Source organism: Numenius arquata, chromosome 3 (genome assembly GCF_964106895.1).
Source record: "Numenius arquata chromosome 3, bNumArq3.hap1.1, whole genome shotgun sequence".
NCBI lineage: Eukaryota > Metazoa > Chordata > Aves > Charadriiformes > Scolopacidae > Numenius > Numenius arquata.
The window spans coordinates 49067555-49091849 of record NC_133578.1 but is presented as its reverse complement, the minus strand read 5'-3'; positions in this window follow the sequence as shown (position 1 = coordinate 49091849).

Here is a 24295-nt window from a genome sequence, read left to right as displayed (position 1 = left end):
GCCAGCTCATGGTCATGTAGTGGCGCAGACAATATGGAAGTTCTGCCCCATGGTGATGGTGTTAGTGACCTTGTCCTTCACCTCTGCGGATGACACCATTCAGGGCAAGAGGCGATTTCAGGGAGTGGTAGGTGACAACCATAAAGTGGAAGAGCATGGAGGTGGGCTGGACTCACAGAGCTCCAGGGAGGGAGAAGGTCTGTGTGTCTCTCCTCACTAATATGTGTTACCTTCTCCACTGAGTGGGTGTCTCCTCTCAGCCCTTGGCTGTTCAGCCCCACACTGTAAGGTGAGGACAGGGCTGGGAGCTGCCCTTCATCCTCTCCCAAACCAGCCCCTACACCCAGGGCGGGCAATAGCCGAGGTTGTGCAGGCAGCAGAGACCTGCCCTCCTCAGGCTTTTGGATTTCCTCGGCAGCCACCTACTCCATCTACTTCTGTTTGCAATTATAACGACTTTCTGCTCTGAAATTGTCTATTTCATACCTAAGTGGTTCTAATCTTTTTTGCAAGAATAACTGTAATTGCAGTGCTTTTCTTGGATTCATCTACAGTATCATTATCCAGAGCAAAAGACTGGATTCAGCAAACATAAGTGTTAAAAAAGATTGTGGGCTTGGAGTGGAATTCATGTGAAAATGTGAATATAATAGAAGCAGCAGATTATTTGATTTTCTTTTCATGAGTTTGGCCAGATTCTTGTTTCACTTGCGATGATGCTGAGTCCTGGACTTCAAATATTTCTTGCTTATAACTGAAGCAAGTTTTCCAGGGAGAATGACACTTAGGAATGATGGATACATGGGGTTTGGTAGAATTATAACAGGAAGAGTAAAAGTTTTGATAAATTCAGCCTCAAAGTACAAAAATTAACAAAAGGCAATTATATCAATTGCTTTGCACACAGAAAATCAAAGCCATTGTAGTTATAACATCATATCAATCAAATCCCAAGAATTTGCTTATGTACAAATACATGTTCTAAACCTTTTTCAAGTAATATGGGCTAAATCTCTCCCACATTAAAGTTGAAAGATGATAAAGCTGTGGTCGCAATTTAAAAACCAAATGGATATTTACATTTCATAACAGCTGAATACACTTTTGCATCACAGATTTAACTTCCTCTTTCTAGCGAACTCAATACCAAGTCGTACTATCAGTTTAAAACTAACTTAAACATTGCAAAGCTTTTAATGCAGTGGAGGATAAATCTGAAGAAAAAGTTTACATATTTATTAGACATATTCCACTCTGAGAATCAGTGAAAGGATCAAAGCAGAGGACAAGAAGGACAACAACAATGAGGGAAAAAAGAGCATTTTTTGTTCTCATTTTTTCACTCACATTGGTAGCCTCTTTTAACAGGTGTCAGCATGAAATTGATTTAAAATATATAGTATAGGCTAACATCACTCAGGTTCTCCAGAGGAAGCTCCTGGCTGATTGTCGTGGGTGGAGTGATTAACTTCACTCGTAAGAGAGAAGTAGTGAATTATTTATTAATATAAAACAGTGATTTAACAAAGTTGGTAGCAAATGCGACAGTGTTTGATGAGATTCAATGGCAAGGTACACTTATTATTTACTGCATAGAGGAGAGGGTCAGACACGCTGTCAGGGAGACCCTCCCGTTGAGTCAGGAGGTTCAGAAAGGACCCCTCTTGCTTTCGAAACTCCTTCCCAGAGAGGAGTCTGGGTGAAGCTGGATCCAATCCTAGTCCCGGACTTGGTCAGCAGTTTATGTCTAAAGGATTATATGAGGAGAATCAATGCTTTATATTACTTAACTAAGATTTTGAAGTTGTCACACTATTAGTCACTCACCGAGAATCTGTTGTGGCAAGGAATCTCTCAGCCTTGAGGAGTAGAACCTTAAGCGAGCATCCCCACTCAAGGGGAGATCCTGGCGTGCAGCTTGGTGCCGTGCAGGAGAGCTCAAAGGGCTCTTGGGCCGTCCACTATTTATAGAGTAAGATAACTGACCTGTAGTCATATGTGCTTGGGAACAAAACATTTAGGTCCCCACTCCAGACAGCGTTTTGGCTGTGTTGCCAGCCATCCCCCAAAGTCCAGGTGCAACTCATCACAACTCCCACTGATGGTTACAGCTTGAGCAAGAGCTGGGGAGGGAGGGGAGAGAGCACACTGCCACACTGGTATCTTAGACAAACCCCCAGTCTTTGGTCTTTATTTCAAGTCTTATACTGCAGCACAAAGAAATCCCATCTGTTCCACGAAGATACTTGCCGGTGTGTTACAGATGTCGGTCTGCCATGCCTTAGCAAGCTCCTGGCTTGCTCTTGTCTGAGTTGGCTCTCCAAAAGAGACAGTGGTTGTTCTCAGAGACAAAAACTCCTCCCTGTTATGTGTGACAGCGTAGGTTGCCTTTAGTGTTTAAAGACATTGCTGTAATGTTTTAGACATCTCATGAAGGCTCACATCATCCAGACCAATACTGAGCTGCACACAACTGCCGGAAATAACTGTAATTAGAGACATGATTAAGTGGTAAAAATTGAATGTACTCTTCTCAACATGTCAACTTCTTTAATCAGAGCAATTTTTTTTGGGTGGTTAGCAAGACTGACAGTGTTCTTTCAGCTACTACCCACTTTCTCAATAGGTAGTGAATCTACTTAAATCTTTCTGTCATTTGATGTGAAACCAGAACACTTCAGTTCCCATCCTCTATTGCTGTGTTGTCACTGTGCTCTTAAACTGATGCTATGATCCATCAAAAGAGTGGATGTATTTCACTGTAAAATAATGTGACTAAACATGAATAAACATGGAGTTTGTAAAAGCAGTTGGGGATCTTTCATGATGAAAATGCTATGGTGTAAGTAATATATTTGCTGGTCTGAATAAAGATTGCTTTTTGATTTGACCAGCTCAAAGGTACAGCTGACTAGAGCTTGTACGTAACGGAATACATCTCTGGGGATTACCCAAGCTGATGTAAGACCAGATACTTTAATTTGAATTTTTTTATCACCTTAAATAAAAAACAAAGGAGGATATTTAGAAGCCCTATCTGGATACACATGTAGAAACTCATATGCATCCTACTATTCAGTTTATTCAATGTTTCTTCTGACTGATGTGGCCTTTTCAGTATTCTTTTGGAAAAAGTAAAAGGATTGGAAGTTCATATTTTATTGCTTTAGCTTGAATTCCCATGTTTGAAAAGATTGATAACATAAGGCAAACAGCCAGTGCTACGCTGCAATATAGAATGGCCTTTTCCTTTGCCAAAATGCTGATGAAATGAGTTCTGACCTATATAGTTTTTTACATCAGTGCCCTTTCACATACACAAAAAAGTGGAAATAGAGATAATTAACTTCAATGAAGTGTGACTTAAACGAGGATCCAGATTTTTATAGGTTCCTAAGTGAAATATTCTTTTCTTCCTAATATCCCTGTGGCTGCTTCTGTGTGTTGTGCTGTACATCTAAAGGTTCAGGCTAGAGGTTAGATTTAGAGAGATGCTTCTTTCAGAGACAAAGCAGGTAACTCTGTAAATATGTTACTCAGTAGCTCCAGATTTATGTTTGAAAAACAGGTGCTTCAGGTCAACAAAGTGAGCCTTTTTTGCACCATTAGCCTGTAAGTGTACTGGCTACAGAAGTCACCATAGCCAGTTCCTTACAGAATTGAGAGAGGCTGGAATTTGACCCTAGACCCCAATTTACAAATCATCCTTTTTTATTATATTAAGAAAAGAAGAGATCTGCACCTGAACCCCCCCCAAATTTGTTTTGGGGCATTACAATTTGAAGATGAATTTTGCGTCATGGGTTCAAACATCCAATATTTATGTTTGGCTGATGAAAGCAGCAGCTGTGAACAATCAAATATGAATAATAAATATCTGGTTTCTGTATTGTGTTGTTGGAGAAGCAGCAGTTTAATGTTGTCACTTTTGCAGATGGCCTTTTGTCAGTGTATTTCAAATAAGATGGTTGTGGGGAATTAATTAGTCAATCAGTTCACAGAGTTGGCTCTTGCAAGAAAAAGATGTCCACTGAAAAGTGTATTCCTAGAAATCAATATTTGTCAATTTTCGATTTGTTGGAAAAGGTAGAAAAAGAATCCTACAACTTACTGGGATTTTTGATCATCAAAGAGGTAAGAGGAGAGTAGGGCCATAAATATCATGACCATTATCACAGTTACGACCATGTTGAAGTTTGCAGTTCAACAAAGGATCAACATTTGTAGTTAGATGTGAGTGTGTGCCCAACATCTGGGAAAAAACAACCTAATCTGGGGAGAAATCTTTCTTCCTATCCAGGTGAGGCACCAACTGTAAACAGTCGACCAACTTTCAATGCAAAAGACAAACTTACCTCTTTGTATATTGCAAATAGAAAAATGAAATATTGCCAGGAGGTTTAGAGTGAAGTTTATAGAGAGGGTAGCTATCTTTAGCAGTCCTTGTCCATTTGAAACTACAAACTGGAAAGTTTTCTTGTATTACATGGAGATTCCACAAACGTCTTCAGCAAAACAAAACAACTGAGCTACCAAAGATCAAAGAGAAGTAAGTGTATCAAGGCAGATACGGATCAATGTTCTTGTTCTGGTCTTTTTTGATGTCCGTGTACAATCTGGGCAACTTGGAGACTTTTTTCCTGGATCTCCATAGAACGCATTTTATAGAAACTATATTCAGATTGTGATGATTTTAGAATCTATGCTGAGAATTGTGATTTGTAAATATTATGTTTATGCTTATTAGTTACAGCTGGCTGCAGTTTCTCAGTCAGTCTTAAAAAATTTATTTCATAACACACAACGTTATCCCAGTCATAGCATGTGAAGAAGTTTGTAGAGTGCCTACAGGTTATTGCAGCTGAAGGAGTGTTTCACTTGAAGCCACCAGTTCCTCACTCTCTATGGTCCTAGCGGCTGCCAGCCAATTTTATTGAAGCTGAACAAGGTTTAGTTATGGTAGATTCTCTGTCTGTATCTGTTGCCCCCCCTTGCATAGCGGTATGCACAGGTATGACTGTTATGCACATGTGACACAAGTGCCTCGTACACATCAGGTGGAGTCACACATTTCCCTTTGTAGAAAGGCACCTCCCTCCCTCTGGTGCATGGGTTCAAAACTCACATGGGACGAAGTGATTTTAGCTGTGGTCAGCAAGCCACCACAACTCCCACTGCTCTGTGCATCATCACTCTCTATTGCTAAAGGCGACTTTTCTAAGGCTTACTTATTTGAACACTACTGCAATGTCGAAACCCAGGTCAAACAATTCTATTCCTTTTGCCTTCTTAGAGTTTTATTTTGTTTAAAGAGGAGCTGATGGTACTACTATTGCAAATCTGAGGCCTTCTAAACAACCTTCAGAAGGAGATACATATATTCAACAGTGAAAGTCCCGTGATACTTTTCCTGACTTATCTGGAAAAAGTCTGAGTTGTGCTGGGTATCTCTGAATATACAAAAAGACTGTGGGAACATAATCTGGATTTACCTCTCCCAAGGAAAGTAACCCTCTCTACTCCACTGATTAAAAGTGAGCTCTGAGCACACCAAGCAAGATCTACCTTAAATAGATTTGGGAGGGAGAATGTGGTCTGACCCCGACAATGTTTCGTGGTCAAGTTATTAAGACATATTGTTTGATCAACATCTGTTGCTGCAGATGCTGATGCTAAAAGTGGAAGTTTATTACTGTTGCCTGTGAGTTTTGTTTGGCTCATCCTCAGTCCAACAGCTGAATTTTATTCAGTCCCTATACACTATGACATGTATCTGAATTTTATTCAGTCCCTATACACTATGACATGTATCACATAGCTTCATCTTTCAAATCGGTGTTACTATGCGGTAAAGTTTGAAAATCAAACAACTTCTCTAAATGTAGTGACATTTTCAACCAGTAGATATTGGATTATGTAGTCTCTTGACAAATACGAACTATTAGCATGTTTCACGCGTTTAAATAGGCACAAACTGTAAAGTCAGAAAAAACCATCTGTGTTCATCTATTCTTACTTGGGTAACAGGAATGACAGTCTGGACAATTATCTGGAATAATTCATAGGAAGTATGAATTCATACAAAGTGTGAACTATTGATGAAATGAGGGAAATGCTTATATTGCTGTTATAAAAACTGCTCCTCAAAAATCACTGTTTGCTATTGTATTTTCCACTCATGTAGCCAGAAATTCTTTAATGTTTCATTCCAATATAATGAGCAAATGTGGTGACAGAAATAGCTTAGGACAATGAACAAGCCTGTAAGATGCTTTCTGGACTAAGCTGAACAGTCAAAATTAGCAGAGACTGAACAATAAAGCCAGGAGAAGTGACACATCTGGCTCAGAGATGGACAAGGTTTTACAAGGTTGGGATTTTTTAAAAGGAAACTACAGCTAAAGAAGAAGAAACTTATTTTAAAAAAAGATATAGTGGCAGAAGTCTGTGGAAAGGGATAAAAACTATATCATAGACAGAAGGAAATTCTTGAAATGATATGAACAAAAATGTAGGTCCAGAAACGGATTGCTGCATGAGAGAAGGTGTTGTGTTTGCAGGTAATGAGATATTTTAGGGTCCTTAAGAGGACACCGTTGCATGGATGAAGTAATGTTATATCAGCGTCGTTAACTTTCCGAGCCAAACTTGAAAGGCCATTAAACTTCTAAGATTAGTTACACAAGATTTACTGTCTATGAAGCAGAAAATCAGTTGAGACAAAAACAAAGCGTAGAATCAAAATACACTTTTATCAGAACCCCTAATTTCCCTAAATCTAGACCGGTATGTTCCTAAACAAATGCAATTTGAGTTTAATTAATTTTAAGTCAGACAAGGAGCTGTGTTCCCATGTTCCACAAAATCCACGCAATTCACAACTGCAGAATTTCTCTCCTTACTATCCAGTTAAAATACCAATTAAACACTCAACCTTGTTAATCTTTAATCAAGAAAATGAATGCTACTTTTAAACTCTTATTCAAGTCTCATACTGTAGTATAACAACAATAATTCCTCTCATTTATGAGGACTTTAATGTCGCATCCAGCTGCTCTACTAATGCAATAACTATGCAGTACTGGCTGGTTATTAGCATTCTTTTTGTGTAATTTATGTGGCAGTAGAGATGACCGAAATAGCTTGCCTAAAGCATTCAAATAATTTATTAAATTTTGTCACCTACTTGAGATAAGGACCTAGCATTTTCCATCACTTTTCTTTACTGAAATTTATTTTGCTGTGTGTATGTCAAGCTTCCCTCGCTAACGGATCCTGATAGGATTTTTGTTTGTTTCTTTGTTTGTTTGGGTTTTTTCTTTTTTTCATTCTGCGAACAATGAATGGCTAAAATCAGGATGAACTACTGCCAAGATTCCCCAGGTCACGTGTACGTAGTATATGCAACTGTCTATGGGTGGTATTCATTTCAGCTAACTTTACATGGCAAATATTAGTGGGCCGTTACGAGGGAGGTTGGTAGGCTCTTTCTGTAACGGTGGTGAGGAATAACCGTTATTCCAAAAAGCAAGGGACTAAGATCTGTGGGATAAATCAAGTTCTCTCTCGGAGATGGACTAGGTATTGGCCTTAGACTAGACACCTGCCTTGCTGTTTATATTTGACTGTAAGTTTGATGTGGAGAAGGAGGCAGATGGTGATAACCATTTAGGGACTGGCCAAAACTGTGTCTCGGCTATATGACTCTAAACAGTAAGTTTCCAGTAAGTTGTACCCATACCAGTGTCACAGAAGATTCAAGTCTCTTCTTAATCTCACTATTCACACCCTGTCACAGAAAGTTTTAGCTCTGCGGCCGTGACTTGAAGGACCTGGAGATGGTTTGCAGCAACACAGTAGTAGCACAGTAGTGGCTATGGGTAAAAAACACTAAATAATAATTGGTTTTTCTTTAATAGAAATAATTTATAGGCAGAAAATTCATTTAGGCTACGTTCTACACAAAAAGACAAATCCAGGCATGTATCCAGGCATAGTATTCTTCTTCAAATAAATGTCCCAGCTGTCAATTATAATTTTGCACTGAAAAAGTGGTCTTCAAGTTGTGTGTTATATTCTTGCTGATCAAGTTTTTGCTACCAGGGTATTCTGAGCATGTAAATGAGGAAGGATCTGAAGTGAGGAGTAATACCTTTATTCAAGACAATGCAATAACAAACAAGCTTTTGGTTATAGAAGCCATCTTTCAAGTATATTTTTTTGGTTTTGTCTTTTAGAAGGAGGATGGCTTTCTTGTAAAAGCAAAAAATGGTATCTTTCCCCTAAAAGGTGAATAAGACATTTTCATTGAGAACTGAATTTAATTTGGTAGAATAAAATGCTGCTTCTTTTCTGAAATTTACTTTTGAGAGATAATAATTTCTTTGTCATTATTATTTCTAGATTTCTCAGTGGAGGAACAAACAGGAAACAGTTTGCAGAAAATCATATTGTTAACAGCCTTAATAAGCTTAGGTTGTGAGTGTTTTTTAAAGTGTTCATCTTTTAAATTATTTTTTCATTTTAGCACTTTATATTATAACAATGTTCTTCACTCATATCCGGTCTCCTGAAATCTTCATTATAGACCCTGTGTTTCATGATACCCTCTTGCTCTTTCAAATTGAAAATGCATTATTCTCAGCAGTTGCTCAAAGCTACAAAATATGTCTTCTAAAAAAATTTACCAGGTAAGTAATTACTAAATATTATCAAAACAGTGGTATAGAATAGCTTTCATTGATTCATGAAATATTCATTGAAGTGCACCCATGACATAGAATCATAGAATGGTTAGAGTTGGAAGGGACCTTAAAGATCATCGAGTTCCAATCCCACTGCCATGGACAGGGACACCTCCCACTAGACCAGGTTGCTCAAAGCCCCATCCAGCCTGGTCTCGAACACCTCCAGGGATGGAGCATCCACAACTTCTGTGGGCCACCTGTTCCAGTGTCTCTCCACCCTCACACTAAAGAATTTCCTCCTGATATGTCACCTAAATCTACCTGATTTTGGCTTAAAACTGATGCCCCTTTTCCTATCACTCCACTCCCTGATAAAGAGTCCCTCTCTACCTTTCCTGTAGGCCCCTTTTAAGTACTAAAAGACCGCTATAAGGTCTCCTTGGAGCCTTCTCCAGACTGAACAGCCCCAATTCTCCCAGCCTATCTTCTCATAGGAGAGGTGCTCCAGCCCTCTGATCATCTTTGTGGCCCTCCTCTGGACCTGCTCCAACAGGTCCATGTCCTTCTTGTGCTGAGGACTCCAGAGCTGGACACAGTACTCCAGATGGGGTCTCACAAGAGGAGACTAGAGGAGCAGAATCACCTTCCTCGACCTGCTGTCCATGCTTCTTTTGATGTAGCCCAGGATGTGGTTGGCTTTCTGCACTGCAAGCACACCATGCTGGATCACATTGAGCTTCTCCTCAATTGACACCTCCAAGTCCTTCTCCTCAGGGCTGCTCTAAATCCATTCTCCACCCAGCCTGTATTTGTGCTTGGGGTTGCTTCAACCCGTGTGCTGGACCTTGCACTTGGCCTGATTGAACTTCATGAAGTTTGCACAGGCTCACCTCTCAAGCCTGTCCAGGATGCCTCTGGATGGCATTCCTTCCCTCCAGTGTGTTGACTGTGCCACGCAGCTTGGTGTCATCGGCAAACTTGCTGAGGGTGCACTCAATTCGACTGTCCATGTCACCAGCAAAGATGTTAAACAACACCAGTCCCAATACCGACCCCTGAGGAACGCCACTCGTCACTGGTTTCCACTTGGACATTGATCCGTTGACCACAACCCTTTGAGTGCGGCCATCCAGCCAGTTCCTTATCCACCAGTGGTCCATTCATCAAATCCATGTCTCTCCAACTTAGCGACAAGGATGTTGTGTGGGACAGTGGCAAATGCCTTGCACAAGTCCAGATAGATGATGTCAGTTGCTCTTCCCTTATCTACCAATGCTCTAACCCTGTCACAGAAGGCCACCAAATTTTTCAGGCACAATTTGCATTCAGTGAAACCATGTTACCTGTCACCAATCACCTCCTTCTTTTCCATGTGCCTTAATATAGTTTCCAGTAGGATCTGCTCCATGACCTTGCCAGGCACAGAGGTGAGACTGACTGGCCTGTAGTTTCCCGGGTCTTCCATTTTTCCCTTTTTAAAAATGGGGGTTAAGTTTCCCTTTTTCCAGTCAGTGGGAACTTCACCAGACTGCCACAGCTTCTCAAATGTCATGGATAGTGGCTTGGCATCTTCATCTGCCAGTTCCCTTAGGACCTATGGATGAATTGTATCAGGTCCCATGGACTTGTGCACCTTCAGGCTCCTTAGATGGCCTTGATCTCCTACAATGGGCGGTTCTTCATTATCCCAGTCCTTGCCTTTGCCTTCTGTGACTTGGGCGGTGTGGCTAGAGCTCTTGCCAGTGAAGACTAAGGCAATAAAGTCACTGAGTACTTCAGTCTTCTCCATGTCACAGGTGAACAGGTCTCCTGTTTCCTTCCGGAGAGGGCTCACATTTTCCCTAGTCTTCTTTTTGTCACTGACATACCACTAGAAGCTTTTTATGTTGCCCTTGATGTCCCTGGCCAGATTTAACTCTATCTGGGATTTAGCTTTCCTAACCTGACATCTGTCTGCTGGGACAATTTCTCTATATTCCTCCCAGGCTATCTGTCCTCACTTCAACCCTTTGTAGGCTTCCTTTTTCTGTTTGAGATTGCCCAGGAGCTCTTTGTTCATCCATGCAGGCCTCTTGGTATCTTTGTCTGACTTCTTCTTTGTTGGAATGCATCTCTTCTAGCTTGGAGGAAGTGATCCTTGACTATTAACCAGCTTTCTTGGGCCCCTTTTCCCTCCAGGGCTTTATCCCATGGTATTCTGCCAAGCAGATCCCTGAAGAGGCCAAGTTCTGCTCTCCTGAAGTCCAGGGTAGTGATCTTACTGTGCACCCTCCTTTCTACGCTAAGGATCTTGAAGTCCACCATCTCAACATGGGTTAGTGAATATGCAATGAAAATACACCTTGGTATTTTGTCTGTCAGCTTTCTTCTCCTGATACCACAAGTGCTCTGGAATCTGGCAAGAGATTTTGCATTTCCAGGTAGTTTGCTTCATCTGATTTATATTTACCATCTCCACCTCTGAAAAAGCCAGCAGTATTCCCATTCCCCACGTAATTAATGAACACAGAGGAAAATTTCTATTTATTGTTTCTGACTAATGCTATTTTACAGCTCTCAAAGATCCTCTACATCCTGTTATTTTGGTGTATGGAAAATCTGGGTTTTTTGCATTACCAAGCTTGGCTCCCATCTAGCCAGGCATTCACGACTGAAAAGTATGCCACATCACTTGATAAAGAGGAGATAATGAAGTGTAATCAGCTTTTGCAATGAATGGCAAACGTCCCAATGACTGGCAGGGTTTGTATTTAATACTGCTATATTTTTTTTCATGAGCTGTTTGCAAAAGCATCATGCAGCTTTCATTTCTAATCTGGCTCTGTGTGAAGCATTCTTGCAGGCCAAGCTCAGCCCTCTGGGCACCACTGCTCTCAGCCTTAGCTGCCCTCTTCAGGATTTTAACTTCAGTTATTCCTTGGTAAAAAAAAAAACAACTTCATGTCCACTCTTATGCAGTTTTGTGTCTGCTTTTCTCCTAAAACTTGATTGGGTCTTTGCCATTCAAAGGTTCCTTTTGCCAAGTATTGACTTGTTCTTTCAAGAGTATTAAAAACAGCCAGAACAACATTTGGTTTTATATAGGAAACTCTTTATAAGAAAGATCATGGGATTTTTCAGACTTTCTGGAAGCAATTGCAAACTTTCCTCTCCCATGTTTAATCTCCAAGAAACTCACTTTTATTGATTTAAGTAGGATTATCTGTGTCTGCAGTCAGTGTTGTCAGAAGAGGTTGATCCCATGGTGATGGCCCAGGAAGTGGTGTGCCAGGCACAAAGCCTGTAGCTGTGCAGCTCATCAGCGCATGTGGAAAGAGTTTTGTCGCAAGTACAGGAAGCCCCTGAAATCTCCCTAGCTCTACTGACAGCAACTCTGGCTTATCAGTTGCTGGCGTCTTCACTGGCTGGCAGTGGTTTCCAGTGGCTTCCCAGCCTCTTTGATGCTGTGAGGTCCACCACTGATGCCCTCATACTTTTGTTGCTGGCAGAGTGACCAGGAATCAAGTGCCGTGTCAGAGACGTATGTCATGGTCATGGTCATGGTCAGGGTGGCAAACGCAAAGAGTCCCAGCACCCTTCAAATGGAGACAAACTGCTGTGCCCCACTTTTCTCTCTGTTTGTTATGGACTCCTTCCTTTGGCTCTATGCTAAGCTTTAGATCCTGTATGCTATATCATTTGTATTCAAGGGACACTCCTCCCATTCCAAGTCTTCAATAGGGGAGCTACAACTCCCTTTGATCCTCTTTCTGGGTGGATGGAAACCCCCTTGGAGAAGGGCCGTCCCTACCCTTTCTGGCTTCTCTGCAGGCATGGTCATCAAGTCACAGAGCACACATTCTTCCCATTCCTGTGACATGACTTGCAGCAATATGGAGTGTTCGCTGCTAACAGCACAGGGTCCTGACCACCGAGTCTATCTGAGTGGCCACCATGGGGAAAGACCAGAAGACTGGAACCTGAAGTCGTGAGACAGACATGTCCAGCAAGACCGTCGCATTGCGTAGCAGGAAAGGACTACAGTTTGAAAGGTTCTAGCTATTAAAACTTGGTCAAGTTTGGGCAACTTTGGTCACAATATGCTACATGAGTTAAAGCAGCTGTAGAACTTAAAAACAGTTTACATATATACACTGTTCCAAAAGATTTGTCACACAGAATAGTTATAAAGGAAAAAATAAATAAATAGTTGCACTCCAAGTTATCTCTGAAAAAAAAGTATGAAAAAATACTCTAAAGTGTTTTTTTCAAAATTCTAAGACCATTATGGCATATGTAGTCTTTTGTCTTATTCAGTTAGCAAGCCAATGCTTATTTGCTTAATTAACTGGCTTCAGCTAAAGCCACTGAGGACAGTGATTCTCTGTTGACTCTCATTTCCCAAATAATTCCACAACTCTAAAAAATTCACATCATGTTTTACTTTCTTCTGAGTAATGAATGAAAAAGAATTATAATTGACAGTAACATTAGGGTCCCATGATGTCAGTTTAAATAAAAACTCAGTGCTCAATATAATAACTACACACGGCTTTCATCTTTTACTATGGATGCATATGTTTTTGATACCAGGTATTAAATCACCAATATTAAAGCATCAGTTCCTGGTATTAAATCATCAATACTCTTCTGCCTCAAAAGTTGAAAATAAAGTACTCAATTTGCCACTTACATGAAAGGTATATTTCTTTCATTCAATAATTTATTCATCTTTCCAACCTTCCTAAACTTGCTGTGATATTCCCTAAACATGAAATAATACTTTTTATGGTGAACATGACAAATTTAGGGCCCAGAGGTATCACTAGTGTTGTCTCCAAAAACATTGCTCATTGTCAACTCCACACTAGCCTTAGGTTTTAGTTTGAGGCCTTTTGATAGCATTTTAAGAATTGGATTTTTTTTCTTCCTGGCATAAGCAGTTGGTCACCTGTTTCTTCCTGGATCTCAACAGCACGAATCCAACATGAAGATATCCTCTTTCACACATCTTTCTTCTGTGTTTCCTAACAGACCAGGCAACAGATAGGAAGCGGGGAACGGGGGTGTGCGGAGGAGGGGGGAGGGAACAGGCAAGAAGGGGAAAGGGAATTTACATTCCTCTCTATGAATGTCACAGGAATTTGAAAACCAAGCAGAAGACAGCATCAGAAAGTTTCGTTACTCACAGCGGCCTTGGTTAGACAGAATGGCTAAGGTGCCCTGCCTTGCTTTTGATACTCATTTTGAGGGATTACCTCTCCCCTATCTCCAAAAGCTGGGTAAGTACTTGGTTGGAATTGAAAAGACTTTTCATTAGTCCCCCACTCTGCAAGGAGGCAGAAACATCATACTCTGCCCACCTATCTCCACCACTCTCTCAGAGGAAGGAATGCAGATCTTCTTCTTAAACCATTGTCTTCCATCAGTACTCCCTATCATGAATATATTTTTGAAAATGTGTTGATTTTGACCAGGGGCCACAAGCTGACATTTTTCTCTTACAGTACCATCTTACTCAGTGATTATCAGTTGACTTCAGTAGTATCCCTTATGGAATAAGGTGCTGCTTAGTTAAAGCAACCATATCACACGTTAATCAAAGTTTCTATCCTGAGAGACCTTTGGAAATCTTGGGAGTGGGGGTAGTAGCCACTGATTTTTACATCATTGTAAAACTAGTGGTGGAGGGAAGGATCTGTTTCTTCTTTTGAATCAAGCAGGGCATTTCATTAGCCATTTCCTTCCTGGCATTCTTTGGCTGTGCCCCGGCTGGCAGATCATAAGCGATTTTGGAGGGGCTATATCCAAGGGCACATACTGACCCAATCCTAACTCAGTATCAAGGCTAGACCCTGGGTGTGCATCAGGTCCTGTGCTGTCCCATGCCAAAAGCCTCAGTCCCAAGGACACACAGAATATGCACATTAGCTGGTGCTGCATGGCTTTCACAAACCCACTAGGCATCTGGATGAATGTACTGGCTTATTTTAGGATACATGATAAGAATATTTACAGGTAGCAGACAAGACTTGTAAAATTGCCTAATTACAAGGACTCTTTTGGCATTCAAATTTTGATAAGGGCATTTATCAGGATTCAGCTCTAATGTTAGGTACATTCACTAGGTGATTGCCTTGGATACAGGAAGATTCTTCATTTGGATAAATGGTCTTTCGTGTATGGAGAATGTGTACCATACATAATTTACTGTGGCAGAAGTAATTTTTTCAATTTTCAGTTTCCTTTAGAAGCCTTCAGACCACTGAATAACTTCTCAAGTCTCTTAGCAGTAAACAGCCAATATGACTTTAAAGAAAAAGGATCAGCTTTCTTTCTCTTAAGTTCCTAAGTATTCTTATTGGAATTTACTGTTTAATTTTCAAAAGCATTGATAATCTGATATTATTAGCTAGACATACAATAAACTGTGTGATAATGAATAGTGTCTATTTTATCATAAATCAGAGTATAGATATTCAATATAAGTTGAACACCTTCAGCAAAACACTGTAGGCTTGTAAATGCCAGTAAGTAATGAGGCAACTCTGACTTCAGTGTGTCCAGGATTTTACTCCACATATGTCTCATGTCTGTTTTATTGTATTGCTTAAGTAAACATGAATTAAATATTTTTTTTTGTGAATAAACCAGACTATAATCTAGGCCTGAGGCATTATGTTATTAACTTTCAACAAAATAAGACTTTTCCAGAAAGATTTAGCTACTGCTGAGTGAAGGAGAAACACAGAAAGAGGACATTTTAGGGTAAGTTATTTGTCTCACAAGCTTGTATTTAATAAGTCTGTTTTATTACACTCTGTTTTAATCACGTGTTTGTTTGAACAACGGTTTCAAAAGTTTTCATTAAAAATACTTCTCACAAATACTGTTTCATCCAGAACTAGATTACAGAGAATCACTTTACAGAATCACTTAACAGCTGGTGGCATTTTTGACACTGATTACTAAAATTAATCATTTTAGAGATTATTCTTTTGAGAGTCTGCATCCAACAAGACTGTTTAATCATTATGGCTACAACTGAATGTTTCTGTATCTGTAATATAAAATACTGAAACAAGACTTTTGTCAGTTTAATACAGCTATTTTTATGTTATTGCTTTCACTCATAAAATGTCATGAAGACTTAAGGTTTTATTGAAACTATTACTTAATGTTTGACAGAAAGCCCCAGTTTCCAGAGAAAAGGAATCTTCCCTCTCCCCCTCTTCTCCTCATATCTCCCCTCTCTCTTCCCTCCTCTTCTTGCCCTTCCTCACTTTTCCTTCCCTTTTTTGAGGCCGGCCTCCAGTTGTCAAGGTTATAGACCAGCAGTTGAAATTTGTGACCAGAGTACACACCAAAAATCTCTGAACATCCCAAAACAGGAAACCAATGCAGGATCCACATACATGCCTCCATGTGCATTTAGTTTTCATGAGTGTTAACCAGGAGCCCTGCTTATGAATATTTAATGCTGACCACTTCTTGTACCCCATACTACCTTCCTTCTCTTCACATGTCCATTCAAATGTACACTGTTTTATTTTTAACTGCTCAAAACAATATCTCCCTCTCCTCTCTACTCTTGTGTCTTACTGCATCTCGTGCCATCCCATGTCACATGCACAGATAACGAGGACTTTCTTTGCTCAGTGCGTACCCAAAGGCCATGAATTAAGGCTCATCAAAAGCATCCCATCTTCGATTTCACCCAAAGAGAAAATTGTAGAGCAGACACGTAAAAGGTGAGAAGCACACTGCCTAGTCTTCTGCTGCGGGTTGCTCACATGTATGGCATGGAGATTAGTGTGGTTAGGAGAAGCTTTATAAAGAACAGAAGTTAGTTTTCTAATTTTCGTGCTGAGGTCTCTGTACAGTTCCTCACACTGGGATCCTCAGTGTGCATGAGGTTGATCACTGATGGGGCTTCACAGACCCCAAAGGGAGCAGGGCTCACCCAACGCTTGGCTGTAAATCTGAGCTAGTTCCTCCAGAAACGTGCCACTCTTGTCTGGGAAGGTCTCTGGTCCTTTCATCCCTCCTCAGAGCCAACAACTGGCAACTATGGCATCAACATAACTGAATACTTCACTGTCTGCCAGCCACTGTGCACATCTTCAGCTTGGAGATCTCAATGGAGATGAACAGAGAGCAACTGTGCAGTGAGAACCAGTTGGAGGCAAAGCTCACAGCCAGCATTTTGGCTGATTGCCTGTGCTGGTGAGAGCCCTGGGTAGTTGCCCACACTCCCCACAGCTCAGGGACCATGCTTGTCTCAGAAAGAGGGGGCAACTGTGGATGCCCAAGGAAAAGCACACATGAAACTGAGTCAGAACAGGCTTTACAGGTCAGTAAAAAGAACAAGGAATTTTGAAAAAAACCCATTTGTCTAGCAGTGGAATTATTTTGTGGAGCTCAAATTGCTCCTTAAGGGCAAAAGGTTGCTGTCTATTGGTCTCTAGGTTTTAGAAACCAGCCATTTTTCACGCTAACTAGGAGTATTTGCTTGTTCAAAAATGCAGAATCCATGACAGCATGACACACAACCAGGCATCTATGCCAACATATGAGCAAAGTGCAGGGTCATTTTTCAAAGTCAAACTTCAAAGTTAAAGTGAGGATATAGGGCATTTGAGTCAATATTAAAGAAATCCTTTTGTCATTAAAGGCGGATGACAATGTCTCATCCGTTTGGGCTTTTCTGCTATAGGGTAAGCATTCTGATGGCTTTCAAGAGTTTTATCTGGGGATCAGTTTTGTCTTTGGCACAGAGAAGGGCTTGCTTTGTCCTTGTAGGTGGAGACTATTTATGTGCATTTGTGTGATTTGAGTAGTCCATTTCTTTATCCCTTTATGGATCATTAAGATGTGATGATGAAATTGAAAATAGTCAGAGCCGATCTTTTAAAATGGATTCCAGTAGACTCAGATTTCTTACTGACCCTCTGTGCTAACTCATGTTTAAAGACCACCTGTAGAAGTGAGAACTTAGAGAAACAAAGCAATAAGCTAAGAACCATGACAGCTTAACTATATTTAATCTCAATGATGTAGCACACTCATCTTGAGGGAAAAATGAATCTGCCAAATTGCGAGTGCTTCATCTATGTTCAGAACTTGAAAACATTTTACAACCTGTTTTTAAACCGTATTTCAAAATAATGCTTCCGCTATCCTTAAAGAAGAAACAGCCTTGGCAAAAGTGTAAGGGACACCTCTAGCACTGACATCTTGAAATGACAGATTAAACTCTTTCAGTGAAGGCTGGGGACACTACAGTCTTGGGTCAGTTTATAGGATTATAAGTTAAACTATTTTGCACTATGTGCCTTGAAACATTCAAGCCAGAAGTGTTCCTTGCAGTTATGAAGCATACTGAGATTTGTAACACAATTGTTTTAAGAACGAGCTCTCCATAGAGTTCTAGTTTCTTTTTTAGAAAACAAATCATTATACTTAGCAACTTTGCCATGCAGAAGTTTGCTGTTTGAAACTCAAAAGAGATATTAATAAATTTTGTAATATTTACTACCTTGTTGGACTTAATTTGTTATTCTAAAATTTTGATGGTAGGATTCTGCACTGAGTAGGGCAACATGAGAAGTGCTATGAGGCATGGGCACAGCAATAAAATCCAAAAGAGAGAATGCGTTTTTTTTTAATGAGCAGTGCACAGTATACACTCCATTTGAAAATTTACTATGTACTCAAGAGCAAGAACTAGCTCTGGTTTTTGTTCATTGGTTAAAACATTTCTCAAAGCGGAAAGTAGAACTAATATACTCTGGCTTAGGTGATAAATCATCAACATGCAGGACAAATGAATACCAACACATCAGTGTATCATTTATCCAAGGCATTTGGCAAATAGTTATGAATATCCAATATGTACACAGAAATCAAGGTCTGTTTATGACTGGCATGTAAACAGAAAATAATTTTTTTCAATATATTCATAATTAGATCTTTTGCATTCTATAGTTACTAGTTCTATAATTTCCTGTAAACTGCAGTCAAGTGTAACACACAATTTGCTGAAAATATGGCTGACCATTGGGTCTTGGAAGAATATGTCACCCAGGCTAATGAAGCATAAAATAACCTTTTCTTCTATTATTGTGTAGAGAAAAACACCATCTAGAAAGATTAGAAAAAAAGAAACCTGAAAATCCAAACTCCAAGCAACAACTTTTTGTTCTATTATTGTGTAGGGAAAAGCATTAGAAAGAAACACAAGAACCCAAACTCTAACAATCTTATGAGCACAGCTATTATAAACTATTGCAAAAACTGAAGGCAAGTTTCAGAGAAAGTCCAAAAAACTTTTGACAACATAGAAGGTGCAACAGAGCAGTGAGTGCATCCTCCCATTAAGCCTATGTATGCATATAGTTCTAAATGCACAAATACATTATTCATATGCATTTTATGGAGAATCATGGCATGACTGTATTCCTTTAGTGAATCCCAATCTCCTTCGGCTTTTTCTAATGAGTATAGAAAATGTTCGGTACATTATAGATGCAGATCCTCAGAGTTTAGGTTGCAACCAAATTACTGAATAAAGGAGGAACCCCTGTGACATTTTCCCAGAGAAACTGCAGCATGTCTGTGAACACTTGTTAATTTAACAGCTACATTCCCTAATTCACAGTTATGCAACACACCATTAATTTCCTTTTATCAATTACATCAAAGACCATATAAGTAGTTTCCTCTAGCAAAGAGCAGAATGTTTTAACGCACACAGTGCAAGATGGTCTTGTGCAAAGCAGCAGAAAACCCCACAGCTTCAGTGAACTTGACAAATAGGCTTAGGCAGCATTCAGTTAAAATTTCAGATAGTTTGCCACCTTCTGTCAATTAATCTCATCTTCTTTGTCCTAATGATCACTTTTGCATTTTGCAGTATCGACAACGTTCTGCAAGAAGTGGCAACTGCAAGTCCATAAATGCAGGAAGAAATGTTTTCTCCAATTCTTCTGTTCCTATAAACGTGTGCCTTGTGGACATAATTAAGGGAATAGAACACATCTTAATAAATATTCTGTAGCAGTTATAAGCATTGTGATAAAATACATTTGTCATCAAGAGGCGAGAACTGACAGTCTCATTTGAAGGAACAATATTATCTCTATAAATATGAATGTGCTTGCTTCTTGCTATATTTGAAACACTTAGTCTTTAAATAATTTGACTTTCCAGTTTTTCTGCTATGAAATCAGCAGGGACAATGTTCACCTACTATGAAGTGAAATTCTTGTTAATTTTATTGTGGTTTGAAAACTATAATTTATCACCAATTTTCTGGCACTGTAGTTTGAAAAGATTAAGACATCAATACATGTGGTTTTTTGCTTATTCTTTTCTTGTCTAATCACTTTTCACTCCACCGGCTGAGTTACATGTGAAAAACTGAATACCTTTTTCAAATGAAAGAAGCATGCTCACAGTAATCTGTAGATAAGTGTGCTGCAGCAGTAGCCCATGCTTCTTAGAAATAGGGCAACCAATGGTTTTCATGGCCCTGGAAAGAGGCAAAAGGTGCTTAAATGTCAACCAATCTCTAAAGCTCTGAAAAATAAAGAAAATATATAAAGGAATTCCCTGACTTATGAAGGCTGCTTCCAGAGACAGAGAGGGAGAAGAATGTTTAGAAGGAAAATATAACATGGGATGTTTGGCAGTCATCTGGACACAGTTCAGAAATGTACTAGGTCTTCTATGCGTACTGGTCCTTCTGCTAATATTAAGAACATTATTCATAATCTAATGGGAAGACAATGAAGTACAAATCAGAGACTTCTAGATGGGCAGGTCTTCCATGAGACTGGAATGTCAAGTGGTGAGGAGGATCCAACTGAAAAGGAAAGATAATGTCAGTAAAAAGCGATAAAGATAATTGGGCTTGCAGATTGAACTCATTAGTAAGCATAGTTTCTTAAACAAACGTAATTAGTAAACACATTTAGTAATAGGCAGTTTTTTCTTACTTGTGGTGATTGTCAGAAAAAGTCGCTTTGGTGGGCTGAAGTTTTGGCAAAGGAACAAACCTGAAAAAATGAAACACTCCAAAAATAACACCATCCCCGAAAACTTAGTGGTCTGGCAGCTATGGCATTCGGTATGGTTGTAGGAGACATGGATTCAACTTACTGCTTTATGGGGTAGATTTATTATAACGGAATATACCTCTAACACCTGAGGCTGAGCACATGCCCAGCATCGTGAAGAGTTGGGCACTGCTCTGCTCACCTTCACAAAGGGAAAATAGAAATCAAGGACAGCAGTTGTCTCACCTACTTTCAGCCAACTAGAAGTGGAGAATGAAGTATAAATTCCTCATTTAGACAGCCACTTTACTAAAAAAAGAAAAATGTTTCCTGATAACTCTCTTAGGTGAATCATCTCCTGGATGTACCTATTTGTCTCTATTGGCTATAGGAGAGGTCTGGACGTATCCTTTGCAGTGGGTTATATGCTTTGACAAAGGAACCAGACCTGAAGCTCAGATCTCTTTGTCATGCCAGGATAGAGAAACAGATTAGCAATCATGTCAAACCTCAATGTCCAGTCAACCTAGATAATTTCTACTATGAATTCAGTAAAGCTTTGCTTGTTCTCAGGGAAAGCAGAGATGAAGGTGCCTGCCACTCTCGTGGTCTTCTGCAAGAAGCCTTTCTTGATTTCATTTGAACGGGGAATGAAAGCACTTTTTACCCCCACAATATTTATTTTTTGTTTACACCACTAAATATTCATGAAACTTGAAATGCAGCATAAAGGGAATGACACGGCACAACATCTAATCACTGGGTGGGTTACACAGTACGTAATGCTGGAGACAGAAAGGTATCAGCTGCCTTCATAGAGTTTGGCCCAAAATCTCTTTTCATTTCTAATGTCATTCACTTAATTATTATGAATTTTTCCAACACAAGTCTTCTCCTGAAGATTATGTTTAATAGTCTGATCAAATTTATGGGATTTCTACTTTATATATGTGCCATATATGATACAGTTCAGTATTCAGCCACAGTAGTGTGCCCAAATGAGTGCAAAGCTTAAGTGAAGCTGTATAACTCTCCACTCAAAAGTTTCTCCAATCATTTAGTACCTTCCTCAGAAATAAATATTCTGTGGTCTAGAGCTGACTGAATAATGAAAAAAGTTATTCATGGGTAATTATTCTGTGAGAAATGGCCAAATTTACAATAGGTTTTATTCACAATAGATTATTTGACCAGTTTCGCTGGGGACTGCTGTGAATCAAATTTTCTAAGCAGTCAGGCTATCTCCGATATAAAATGCCCATCTCAATGCTATTAAACAAAATTAAGCATTTCTGCAATATTATTCATGGTTCAGTATAGCCAAAGAAATACCTTATGCTCTGCAGCAATTTTTATGGTGATATAAAATACTTTGAATACATTTAAAACTATGAGTGTTGTCTTGGGATTTGTCTGCAGTTACATACGTTCTTTTCTGCATCACCATTTCTTTATCATTTCAATATTTGTATTTTACAATGTCTGCATGATAATAGTCAATACACTGGCTTCATGAATAAATCATTTATTTGCAGACTCTTCTCTGGTTAAATACTTATGAGATCCGAGGGTTTTATTGTACTTCATTTGTATATAGTATGTTTTATTATTACTATTTATTTATATCTTCTAACATCTTACAGTAGGAAGAATACCATGGTGATGGGTAACAGAGATTTCAGCTGATAAAATATATAGTTAGCTTTGCAGGAGCGGGTAAGTGACCTGAAAGGTGACAGGGCTTGCCTGAACTGCAAAATCCATGTTGTGACCCCAAAGGGCTCCTGAAGAAATCTGAGGAAGGATGTGACAACGGCTGTAAATGGAGCTAGAAACTGCATAGTTTTTTTTTTGAAAATTGATTTGATTCACTCTACCATGGTTCTTTGAACTGCATTCAGTGGTACTAAACACAAAAAAAAGCTGTCTAGTGGTCTTACCAAGTATACTGAAGTTTTCTTTGGATGGTGTGATTAAAAAATGTGTATTTAAGAAGAGGGTCATCAGAGGTTCAAGGCCAATGTAGTCAGCGTTACAAAAACTTTTTTTCTTTATGATCAAAGAGGAAAGATTACACCCGAAATTTATTATTACAATTTTAAAGCTAGTGGAAGTCATGACATAATGTTTCCCATACTGCAGGAAAATAAACCAGTTTTTACTATGATACTATGACTACACAGATTTTTACCTGATATCTGTAGGGAAAAAGACATTAAAAAAAATAAATTTCAGAAACCACATATATCAACCAACAGGAAAGTCAGTGTTACCTGAAGTTGGAAAGAGTTTATGATGTCAAATAAAAGAACCTCCCTTCAAAACCCAGGTCTCTGTTCCTTCTTTGTAATTTCCAGTTTCATAAACATAGTCTCCGTCTAAATGAGAACATTGGCTTAATTGGCTGCTTGTGGCTTGGATGGGCATACGCCTTGCTGGGTAGAAATCTGGCCTGGCTGGCTGGGCCCAAAGAGTGGTGGGTGGTAAATGGAATTAAATCCAGTTGGAGGCTGGTCGCAAGTGGTGTTCCCCAGGGCTCAGTATCCAGGCTGGTTCTATTTAATATGTTTATCAACAGCCTGGACAGGGGGATCGAGTTCTCCCTCAGTAAGTTTGCAGATGACACCAAGTTGGATGGGAGTGTTGATCTGCTTGAAGGTAGGTACAGAGGGATCTGGACAGGCTGGATGGATGGGCTGAGGCCAGTGGTATGAGCTTCAACAAAGCCAAGTGCCTGGTCCTGCTCTTTGGTCACAACAACCCCATGCAGCGCTACAGGCTTGGGGAAGAGAGGCTGGAAAGCTGCCCATCCAAAAAGGACCTGGAGGCGTTGGTCGACAGATGGCTGAATATGAGCCAGCAGTGTGCCCAGGTGGCCAAGAAGGCCAACAGCATCCTGGCTTCTATCAGGAGTAGTGTGGCCAGCAGGAGTAGGGAAGTGAAAGTGTAAAATAAAAATGTATATATATACCTTTCCTTCTCACTGACCAAAGAAATATTGGGACTGGTGCTGTTTAAAATCTTTGTTGATGACATGGACAGTGGGATTGAGTGCAGTCAGCAAGTTTGCCAACAACACCATCTTTAAGGACCCTTCCAACACAAACCATGCTATGATTCTATGATTCTATTTACAATGATAGACGATTTCTACATGTAACATCTTAAAATAGATGCTTGGAAATATTTTTTTTGTTGCCTGAAATGTCTTTGCTGGCTCACTGCACTTATCAGGACTGTGATTGAGCAGAAGCTCTTTGGAGCACTACAGCAAAGACTTCATACCTTGTGGCCAAATAATTAATACCCTTCCTGTGGGCTGTGGGAAAAAATGGGCCAAGAGCCTCCAGCTGGTGCCTTACAAATTCTTTCTTTGTCCTCTGCATCCAGCACAACCTGAACCTCGTCTCCTAAAATCCTAGAGCTTAGGAGCTGGGGCACTCTCCTGAGTGTCAAAAACCATGGTCCGTGTTCTCAAGGAAAAGAGGAGGTCTCCTCCTGTGAAAAATTAAGTGAAAAATTAGCCCCACTATGTTTAGAGCATAAAGTTGCTTTGCTTTTTTGCTGCCT